We start from the raw sequence: 12,592 nt of genomic DNA, 5'->3' as shown, positions 1-12,592 counted from the left end.
ATTTAAACAAGCTTTAGAAGCATATTGATCACAGGTTTCATCAGCCCTCGAGAATGACCTATCTGTCGTCAAATACGCTTTTAATCTTCTCAATTACATTTCCTCGACACTCCTTAATCTAAAACCATTTCCAGGTTGTTAGCCGGGATAACCATCGACCGGATATTAGCCTTTTTTAATTTCATTTTAATTTTGTTTAAAGCCGATCTCGTGACCTCTGACCTCATTGACTGACTTCCTTAGTGTTTGGCTAAGTGTTCCTGACAGCAGCATACATCTCTTGTGGACCCTCGGAGCCAAGCAGAACCTCTCCATTGGACCCACGGGGCAGCGAGGCAGCCAGCCAGAACCTTTCATCTCACATGTGTCCACTCTGATCTAGGAGGTACCAGCCTGAAGCTGCTGATCGGTATGAGAGATAGAGAGAGAAAGAGAGGGAGGGAGGGAGATGGAAAGAGAGAGAGAGAGAGCGAGAGCGAGAGCGAGGGGAGGGGGTAGGTCGAACCTCCATCTGAGAGAGGGAGATGGAGATGGAAAGAGGGAGAGAGAGAGGGGGGAGAGAGTCTAGGCCTACTTGCTCTCTCTCTCTCTCTCTCTCTCTCTCTTTCGCTCTCTCTCTCTCTCTCTCTATTTCCCTTGCCCTCTCTTTCCTCCTCTGCCCCCCCCCCCGGGACATTAAGAGCATGTGAAGTCACCATGCGTTGTGCATTTAGGTTCCTAACAGGAATAGTGATTGAGACAGATCATTTGGGACAAGCGCAGCTATTGGTGGATTCTAAATGGACCCCTTGCCCCCTATGACCCCTTGTCCCCTCTCAGGCGTTGATAGATGTTGCCAATTATACGGTGATGGCTCCATTTTGGTTGTTGATTGGCTGGGTGGATTATAAGACATACAGTATTTATAGGCAGCATAGGCTTATGTTCTGATGTTATTCTGTCTTATCTATCGGGAGCATCTTCTATCGGGAGCATCTTTCATCCTTAAATGATTGACTGATCGATTGATTTATTGATTGATTGATTGATTATTTAAAGAGTGAAATACCGTCAATCAATGACAAAAAGATGCTTAATCTTACTCACAATACATACAGTACTGTAAGCTCTCAGGTGTATTATGACCAACTCTCTCAAAGATGAGGGCTTCCAGCCAGCCTTCTGCAGACCCTGATTGCTCTGTAATGCCAATTGATAAAAACAAGCATTGTGATTGGCCGAGAGGCGTTCAAAGCTGTGATTTAATAATGATAATGTCACGGTTAAATCACCTATTATGATATTCAGTATATTTGTGTATCACCTTCCCTTGAACGTTTGTAGTTTTGGGAACTATATTTCTCAGTGCAGGGCAGAAATCAATAAATCTATCACAAAATAAATGCATAAAGCATTGTTTTCTTGTCACAATTTTCGGATTGTTGTATAACAGTTGTTTAAAAGCAATAATGCCCTCGAGGCTGTGATTTATCAGCAATTTTGTCACTTTTTAGGGGTTTGAATGTCTCTGAAGACATTTACATGTTGGGCATTAGACAGACTGAACCAAATCAAATAAACCCGTCAAAACAATGTAGGTGCACAGGAGAGTAACACACACACACACACACACACACACACACACACACACACACACACACACACACACACACACATACACACACACACACACACACACACACACACGTACACACACACACACACACACACACACACACACACGTACACACACACACACACACACACACAGACGCACACACACGCACACGCACACGCACACACACAGTTCTTAGATGTTGCAGCCCATGCAACTCAGCTCGCACACCTCCTTGCTCTCCAGTTGCTATGGCAACATCTTTTTTCTTTTCTCTCTTTCTCGCTCTGTGTTGAGTACATTTTCTCTCCGTCGGCCCCTGAATGGTTCAGAATCACAGCCTGCTTACCGGAAAACTACCAGACTGACAGACTCTAAATAACAAAAAGAGTCACCATGAAAGAAAACCTCCTCAGCGAGTGACCACTATGGAGAGGAATGTCACATTCTCTCAGTGAAGTTGAACAATCAAAGGTTTTGAAGTGAAATTAGTCTCCTGGTATGTAAATACAGAGGATGAGAGTTGAGCAGGTGACAATAACAGATGATAATAATAATAATAATAACAATAATAATAATAATAATAATAATAATAATAATAATAATAATAGCAGAGGAGAATGATGATGCAGATGATGAAAGAAATCGCTTATGTGGCCTTTTACAATAAGTCACTATCATTGTAACAAAATCTCTCTTATTGTTAAAATGTCCTTGTATTAGGGAAAGTGGCATTGTGAATATCAACCTCTCAGAATCCATTAAAAGCTTTCACAATTACTGTTGCTTGAATTTATTGAATAGTATTTCTAAGGCAACCACACAAAGGAGCCATCTGTTGGGCTGGATGACATACAAACCTGGTTGTTGTGACGATAACAGGTCAGCATATACACACAGTACTCCAAGACTCTCTGCCCTTTAGACTTTCTGTTCATTCACAGTCTAAATGAATCACCCATGGAAAGGCATGTCTGCGCTCTCTCTCCCCCCCCCCCCCCTCTCTCTGTCTCTCTTTTCTCTGATAACTCCAGTAATTTAGCTGTACCAGATATGACTCTCTTGCAGATTAAAGACTCATTTTCAGAATCTATTTAATTTCTCCTGCTTGGTAGTCAGAAGGGGAGAGTGGAGACTAGGTCCTAGGTGTTATAGAGCACAGCTAAACATCTAATGAATATTTTAATTCAGAGAGCAAGTTCCTGTTATGCTCTGCCAGCCACTTTGTCTGAGCACCTAATCTTTTTTACAGACACCATGATGATATCAATATAGCGGCGATATCCACTTATTATGAATCATAAAGAAGAGGAATTGAAAGACCTGTTTAATGGATTGAGATCCTCATTAAGTCTGAAGCTGTGAGTCTAATCTAGAGAAACATTTGACCGAAAAAACTTCATTTAGCAGCACAGGCGTGTATTTGCTTAACCACAGAGCCCACGACGCCTATTCGCGACAGGCTATTATTGGAGATAATAACGGTTATTCTGTTTATCCCTCGCTGCTGTTGCCAAACTGCTGCTCAAACTTGCGATATGACAGAGCTGAATAGAAATACCATACTGAGAACAAATATCCACCAAGATTATATCAACATTAACAGCCTACAATAAACCTGTCAAAACGTTATGATTCGATAGATACGGTAAATTATTATCGGTTCCATACAGAGCTGCCGCTGTCAGACTAGAACACATACCGGTAATGTCACAACGGTCGCCGGCAATTATCTGCTAATATCAATAGAGAATACATACCATACCACAATACATACCTGCCAAACCATTTATTTTGACCCGGAGTTTATTAGGGACAGGCGCTTATTTGCTTAAATGTCATTAGTGGCCCAGCTGATATTATAGTTTCACGGTTTATCATGTAGTGGACATGCAAAGTCACTCTGATACAGAGAGAAGAACCTTAATACCTGAAGATTAGTTATTGCTGCTATTCTGAATGAATTACACTACACATACCTGTAGTAACCCTAAAAGACAACAGTTCTTACACCTCTGTAATAAGACCATTTTTATTACTTACTAGTTATCACAGTACATATACTGTATTACCATGTTCCTTAAAGTCAGTTAGTATGGAATGGAATGCTTGAGAAAAACACATTTCCGCTTTTTACTTTCAAAACAATAAGAATTCACTTTAGAATGAAAAAGTTATTGCACAGATATTGCATAGACCTTGTGTTTTTGTGGCTATGGCAACACCATAGTACAAAGCATTACTAACATCCAGAATCCTTTCATCTTATTTTACTCAGATGGTAATTTTACCTCAACGACTGTACAACACATCCTTTTTAAAGTAATGCTAAATGGTTCACATTACGGTGTCTTGTCCTCAGAAGAGGATGAGGCAGCATAACAGTTCTGAGTCTTTTCCTGGACTTCAGTGAACACACACACATACGCACGCACGCACGCACACACACAAGCACACACACACACACACACACACACACACACACACACACACACACACACACACACACACACACACACACACACACACATACACACACACACACACACACACACTGCCTACATGTGTCAATAGCTCTAATGCCCAGTCACATGTTGACTGGCTACGTATGGCTGTGATGTACCTTCCCCTGGTGCTTTCTAAAGGGTCTGATGTAGTAAATAGTCTTATGGTTCTGATGTGAGCAGAGGTCCTCTGATCCTTCACCCTCATGGGACTCCTCCCTCTGAGAAGTTGACCAAATGGCAATGGGGATCAGGGAAGGCTGGTGGAGGGAGAAATGGGGTGGCCACAGGCTTTTTGTAATGGATGGAATGGAATGAGGAATGGTACATATCAAACACACGTGTTTGATACCATTCCTCATCTTGTTTCATCCATTCAAAATGAGCCTGTCCTCCCCATTTCTCCATCTACCAGCCTTCCCTGATGGGGGATGTACTGAGCCTCACTTAAAGCACAGGAGCACACATCAAGCAAACATTACATTCCTGACCACCATTGGACTTCAGGCGGAGTAGTTTAAGGGCTGAAGTGGCTTCATGTCTGTGGAAGTCATTCAGGACTGGGAGCAGCCCTGGAGGTGCGTTGGCTATAACAATGATTATATCCACAATACAGCGCTGACCGGCAGACCATTCTGATATCAGCTGGAGGTTATCTTATGATGCAGCCCTCGAGTCCATTACCCTTTGGAATGGGTCAGCCGTAATGTCATTGACTACAATAGGGTGTAAACATTGTGATACAATATGAAATGCAGAGGAGGAGCAAGGCACTCCAGCTATGACCCTTACATAGCAGCCCCTCTCAACCTGCCAAGCCTTCAGCAGGCTACCTAGCTCTGACAGAGACAGAGACAGAGCTGAAACCTTCCTGTAGCTTCAAGTTAGCTCGTTTTCTCACCCTGAAACATTCTTGTAGCATCAGGTTAGTTAGCTAGTTCTCTCATCCTGCACAGACAGAGCTGAGAGGTTCCTGTGGCCTCAGGTTATCTAGCTCGGACAGAGAAAGACACAGAGCTGAAACCTTCCTCTAGCCTTCAGGTTAGCTAGCTCTGACAGAGACACAGGCAGGATTATAGGAGTAGGTGATGAGGTGTGTGTGTGTGTGTGTGTGTGTGTGTGTGTGTGTGTGTGTGTGTGTGAGAGAGAGAGAGAGAGAGAGAGTGAGGCAGAGGCAGGACTAGAGGTCCTGCAGCAGTGTGATGAGATGTCTGAGTTGTAATTGGAGCTCTGTCCCTGAGATGCACAGCAGGGGGCACTGTCATCAGGGAGGGCTAATGTGAGACAGGTGTGCTTTGATACCAGCACTCTATGTCCTAACACTGACTGGAGGGATGGGGGGAGGGGGGCTGGAGAGGGACACAGAGAGAGAGAGAGAGAGAGAGAGAGAGAGAGAGAGAGAGAGAGAGAGAGAGGGAGACAGAGACAGAGACAGAGACAGAGACAGAGAGAAAGAGAGAGAGAAAGAGAGAGAGAGAGATACATTAAAGAGCCACAGCAGGGGTCCACTCTCTATGATGGCTAATGTGAAAGACTGGTCTGCTTTGATACAAGCTCTCTCTGTCCTTCCATACTGAGGATAACGGGGGAGGTGCTTTACAAGGGCCCAGAGAACCAGAGAGATCTATCTATCACCTTCCAGTTGAACAATCTGTTGCAGGATTTTCAAAGGCATTTCTCATTGCCCTGTATCACAGAATACCCCTCTTGTTCAAATGGAATGTGTAAAAATGAGGTCAGGAGTGGAGAGATGGAGGAGAGAGGGAGATTGACAGACTTAGAAAGCAATTTACCAAAGTCTGGAGAAGAGAATTATGGACCTTTGACTGGCAATGGGCTATTGAAGGGCCAGGAGACGTTGGCAAGATATGATTCATTGTTAGGGTATATCAAGGGGATTGGTAATGTCGTTTTCTGCAGTATGAAATGAACTACAACCTGATTGATACAGGTCATACAGAGGCATACAACCAAGACTTCAAATGTCTTCGGTTTGAGTTGGCTTTGTTTAGATGAATGTGTGTTCAGGGGATGAGAGTTAGTGAGTGACAGATAATTAGTCCAATAGTTGGCCTTCTAAAACTTCTCTACCGTCTAGTGAACTCCGGCAACACTGTTGAGGAGGGAAGGAGGGAAGGAGAGAAGAAAGGAAGGGAGGATGAAACAGGCGTGAACAAGCAGATGCAAATTCTGTTTGAAGATGGCTGTGAGCAACAGTGGAATTTAAATAGAGAGAAGACCTGGGACATATGCGTTCCACTACTGTGATGCATATGCGTTCCACTACTGTGTGTGTGTGTGTGTGTGTGTGTGTGTTTGTGTGTGTGTGTGTGTGTGTGTGTGTGTGTGTGTGTGTGAGAATGCGTGCATGTATGTGTGTGCGTGTGTGTGTGTGTGTGCATGTATGTGTGTGCATGTGCATGTGTGCGCGTGCGTGTGCACGTGCACGTGTGTGTGTGGTGGGGGGTTGCATAAGACAACAACAAAGGAGAAATGTCCCTGGGCTGGGATCATTAAAGCGTGTGTGTGTTTAAGAAAGCGAAATGCGAAAGTTTAAAGACAAGAGATGTAACCATCACAGCAGGCTCCTAATGGGCTGGAATCAGGCTGTGTACAGAGAAGTGCCACACACTGGGCTATGTTAGCTATGCTGGGCTATGTTAGCTATGCTGGGCTATGTTAGCTACACTGGGCTATGTTAGCTACACTGGGCTATGTTAGCTACGCTGGGCTATGTTAGCTATGCTGGGCTATGTTAGCTACACTGGGATATGTTAGCTACACTGGGATATGTTAGCTACATTGGGATATATTAGCTACACTGGGCTATGTTAGCTCACAGAGAGCTGTAGCACACTGGGCTATGTTAGCTCACAGAGAGCTGTAGCACACTGGGCTATGTTAGCTACACTGGGCTATGTTAGCTCACAGAGAGCTGTAGCACACTGGGCTATGTTAGCTCACAGAGAGCTGTAGCACACTGGGCTATGTTAGCTACATTGGGCTATGTTAGCTACACTGGGCTATGTTAGCTACATTGGGCTATGTTAGCTACACTGGGCTATGTTAGCTACATTGGGCTATGTTAGCTACATTGGGCTATGTTAGCTCCATGCCCTAATGCCCAGTCTCTGTATGAATGAAGCCTCCTGTTCACTGACGTAGGATGTGCTCAAACTAAACTAACACATCTTCCATGTGTTGACAGAGCTAGTTTGTTTGAGATCATTTCACACAGAGGCATAAACACAGAGAGGCATAAAGGAATGTTCTGAAATGATAAACTGAAAGGATGTGTTTATCTTGACAATAGCTTTGAGAGCTGCTGATACAGATCAGTGAAAGTGCACTAGTCTGGTGTTTCAGTTCAGGAAAAATATCCTTCTCATGCATATTCAGCCTCATTTCAAAATATGCTAATGTCAATCCCCAAATCAACCTTTATTTTATTTACCTTTTTTAAGAATCCATTATGCAAAACACCAAACTCATTTCATAGCACAGTAGATGGGTCTAGTTATGTAAATAAAAGGTTTTGGATGCTCAGAGCTGAGTCTGCTGGTTCCTCTTCCCTGTTTGGCCTTCTCTACTAATACCACACACACACACACACACACACACACACACACACACACACACACACACACACACACACACACACACACACACACACACACACACACACACACACACCCCTGGTGGAGAAAAGAAAGGCAGAGAGGAAGTCTCCTCTGATGTAGACCGGATCCGACTAAGGGAGTGTGTGTTAACTGTTGAGAGACAAAATACCCAAGCTTTGTGTGTGTGTGTGTGTGTGTGTGTGTGTGTGTGTGTGTGTGTGTGTGTGTGTGTTGAGAGAGGAGAGAGACCCAAGCTGTGTGTGTGTGTGTGTGTGTGTGTGTGTGTGTGTGTGTGTGTGTGTGTGTGTGTGTGTCTGTGTGTGTCTGTGTGTGTGTGTGCGTGCGTGCGTATATGAGTGCGTTTGTGCATGTGTGTGTGTGTGTGTGTATGAGACCCAACCTTGCTGCCGCTCAGATGGAAAACAACCACCCCGAGTCCCCAGACCCTCTCACAGCCGCTATCTCTGTTTGCTTGTTTTCATCTTTAATCTCCCTGTTATGTTGCTGCTACTGACTCCTAACTTACTCATTAAAATTGGTGTTAAATTTTAGAGAGATTTATTTGTTTTTGATTGCGTCAAATCAGCAGAGGAGGTGATCCTTCATGAAAGCTCAATGCGTCTTGATTAGTTTATCACATGGTACAACTTCTGCAAACGTCCCATAATTGCCTGCAGCATATTGCGAAGCGTGTGAAACGTTTTCAGCTGGCCCTACTTTTGTTGCTAGTTTAATTGTGTGAGAGAGAGAGAGAGGTAGAGAGAGAGAGAGAGAGAGAGAGAGAGGTAGAGAGAGAGGTAGAGAGAGAGAGAGAGAGAGAGAGGTAGAGAGAGAGAGAGAGAGAGAGAGAGAGGTAGAGAGAGAGAGAGAGAGAGAGAGAGAGAGAGAGAGAGAGAGAGAGAGAGAGAGAGAAAGGTACTAAACTGTTATCAGACTGCTGTCCTGTCCTTCATGTGTCTCTCCCCTGCGCTGACGTGTTGTTAACCTGATATACCGTCTCTCTGAGGGTGAGACGCTACTCTGTAATTCATCCCTTTCAGCAGTAGAATCCCTCCTCCCTCTCTCCTGGTCTCCTGGTGGGCCTGAGGAGGCCTTCTCTGCTCCTGCCCAGAGACCCAACACGTGCATGGCTTGACCCCCAGGGCACCTCTCCTCCTCATGGCTGGCCTCTACTCATGAAGACTTGGCTCCCACAGAGTTAGAACTGCATGAGGTGGAGTGGAGTGAGAGAAAGAGAGAGAGCGAAAGAAAGAAAGACAGGAGGTGATTAAGAGAGCGGTGTGAATACGAAGCAGCAGTAATGACCATCTCTCTCTGTGGTGTGAAGGTGGATTATTGCCCTTAATTATGCAGCTTCTGGAGGGGTGAGAAGGGGAAGCAGGAGGGAGGGGAGGAGGGGTGAGGGATGGGTGAGTGAGAGAGGAGCAGGGGGGAGGAGGTCCAACATGTTCTGTGCTGGTAGGCTGAGCGCAGGTCAGTGCAGTATAAGCAAACATTAACCAAAGACCTGGTGGGAGCTCTGAGATCAGGGAGCAGCACCAAGAATGCTCTCCCTTGCACCTCCACCGTTGGGGCCATACAGTACCATTCATGAACACCGTACAGATGGCCACGCTATTGAATCTGTTACAGAGGGGTTTGGAACCACAGCTAACGTGATGAGTCACCTTGCCTAAGACCTGAAGACTTGCGTTAGCTCCTAAACTAATGCCTATGTGTTTGGTTCAGAGGGCTAACATCGTCCTACGGCACACAGGAGACCAGGGTTTGAACCCCTTATGTAACTGTTGGCACAAGCGAAACACAGCTACTGTATACAGTATGCATGAACAGCCGTTGACAAACATTTCTAAGTAAAACATGCCCACTGTTGCTGAAAGTCTTGTTCCACCTGCACACCTCTCCACTGATGACTTAGAAACACGATCAGGTATTAAAGCTGGAGACTAGGGAACAAGTTTCCTTTGAAGTAGGTTTTTCAATTACTGGTGCACACTCTAAGTACTGACAAAGGTGTGTAGAATGTGGGAAGATTCTGATGTTTGTGTCTTTCAGGGAAACTAAGTGAATCTCTTAGGACTAGATCTAAAAATGTTCTTTTGCCCTCAGAAATGGTGCCAACAACAAATATTCCTTTGTTTCAATAATATTTCCCACTCAGTTATGAGTGTTTGCCTCAACAGGAATTTGTGGGTCTTTTTATTTTTTATTTTTTTAATTTATTTTTTTAATAATTTCTCCGCAATGAAACATAACTACCTCAGAATAAAAATGTAATGAAACCATGGAACCCTCCATCTCCCAGGTGTTCTAGAACCCTCACCCTCCATCTCCCAGGCGTTCTAGAACCCTCACCCTCCATCTCCCAGGCGTTCTAGAACCCTCACCCTCCATCTCCCAGGTGTTCTAGAACCCTCACCCTCCATCTCCCAGGTGTTCTAGAACCGTTAGATAGATAGATAGATAGATAGAAACTTTATTTATCCCTAGGGGAAATTCAGGTTGCCCTCCATCTTGCAGGTGTTCTACTGTAGAACGCTCACCCTCCATCTCCCAGGTGTTCTAGAACCCCTCTGTGTCTTAATGGAGTCGTTACTCTGCACTGTAACCCTGGAGACCTCTCCATCTGAAGCAGGAGTGAAGGGGCGTAAATAGGATTGTGGGATTGGTACCAGCGAATAGATTGGCTGAGTGGAGTCCCCAGATTCAAGATCCCTTTAACACATCTGAAATATAGGTCCATTCACGGTGCACCACTACAGATGTACAGAGAGAGAGAGAGAGAGAGAGAGAGAGAGAGAGAGAGAGAGAGAGAGAGAGATGTTTATATAATAAATTAGATGTGACTTGCCATGCATGTCAGAGTAGAGTAACCAAATCACAGCCACCTCTCTGTTCAACCAGCAGAAGACAGATGGAGAGAGAGAAAGGTGTCATCGCCAGGGCATTGGTAATAGATTCACAACTGTGTGTGTGTGTGTGTGTGTGTGTGTGTGTGTGTGTGTGTGTGTGTGTGTGTGTGTGTGTACATGTATGTGTGCATGTGTACAGTAGGGCCCCAGTCATCCATTCTCTAGACACTCAGATTAGCTTCAGTCCTCTTCTTCTGTGGTATCTGACAGGTAGACCAAACCAGGATGTAAAAACCACAGTGCATGCCCTCTTCTCAGTGGCTAAATACAGATCAACCTTCTCTCCATCCCTCCCCCTCTGTCTATCTCCCCCTTTCCTCCCAACCCCTCCCCCTGCCAGTCTCCCTGCTGAGAGGGGAACAGATGACAAGGTGATTATCTCAGGGTGATGAGAAACACATTATTTTATTCTGGGGAGGATAAGTGCAAGCAAAGTCATCTCTGATTCGCAGCAACAATCAATCCGCCGCCACTTATTGGTCCTCTGCCGCTAACAGGCCTCTGCATTCATCCCACTGAGGCCTACAGCGAGCAGCTCAGACGTGACATGCATAATAACACACGGCTCACATAGCACTGCTCCCACTGCAGCACAGGCAACACACACACACACACACACACACACACACTCACTTACACACTCACACAATAACTCAATATACTGGATAGTAGAGCCTATCACTGCCTAAACCCCCCCCCCCCCTGCCTCCACCCCAACACCCCCACCTCCTCTCACCCAAGCAGCAATCAGAGAGAGCAGCTGGGATGTGGCTCCTCTGACATCACAGAGGCAGGGCTGCTCCACACCTCTCTACCTCCTGACCCGGGCTCTTGTGACTCAGTAGCCGCGTTGAGCCGAGTGAACAAGCTTGATTTGATTTCCACAGCTGGGCTTTCTAGTCCCGCCTCGTACCATGGTTTGTTTACATTCTGCAGTTCGTAAGGTGGCGACCTCAGAGACACGAGCAAGACGTTTCAAATCCTTCGGTTTCCCCAACAGCTTCTGGTAACTTAAGCAATTTGTCTTTATAAAAAGCGCAACTCAAATTCATTTGATTGTGTAGTTACAGCGAGCTAACTTCGACGAGGCTTGTCCACCAAGTTCGCTAGCCAACGAAAGCACTTGCATGATAAGAATATCGCCATCTGGCCTCATAAGGACCAAGGGGGTAGAGGAATTTTAAGCACGGAATAGGCTTGGAGTTCCGTTGAAGCCCTGGAGTGGCTGTGGAAAAGCAATTGGCACGCACTGGCAGGCACAGCGTTAGCCCCGCTTTGGAAAAGAAAGTGAAAAGAGAATGGTGTACTGGGGATGGTGTAACCAGAGGGGATCCAACCTGGGTCTCCTCCATGTCAAACCCAAGAGTCTATCATTAAACCAAGAGGTCATCCTCATCGTCTGAGACATTTGGGTTGACAAGTCTCAGGCCAATCGTCATTCCAAACTACCTCCACTACACAAACACTGAAGACACAGGCTACTCATCAGGTATCATTACTCCACTGTCGTCTGTTGGCCTCATTGTCATCATGAGCCATTTGAGTTCAATACAAGCTTTAGCAAATAAATAACAATATTATATCCACAAATCAAGAGCAGGTATTATTTCATAGAAATCCTCTTCCATATGCCTGTGATTAAATCAGTTGAATGCACTCCCTGGCACTGTGCAAGGCTGTTAGATTATTACTGTGAGAGAGAGTGACACAGGGACTAATCCTACATGGTAATCATATTCCCCATGTTAATCACCTCTATCCTCCACATAATTACACTAGAATAGCCTTAAAATTGTAGAATAATATCAGCCATTCAGACCATGTTTGTGAGTGTGTGTGTGTGTGTCTTTGTGTGCGGAAAGGTGTGTGTGTGTGTGCAGAAAGGGGTGTGTGTGTGCGAAAGGTGTGTGTGTGTGTGTGGAAAGGTGTGTGTGCGCGGAAAGGTGTGTATGTGTGTGTGCG

The sequence above is a fragment of the Argentina silus genome, assembly GCF_951799395.1.
Source record: "Argentina silus genome assembly, chromosome: 13".
NCBI lineage: Eukaryota > Metazoa > Chordata > Actinopteri > Argentiniformes > Argentinidae > Argentina > Argentina silus.
This window is presented reverse-complemented; position numbering follows the sequence as displayed.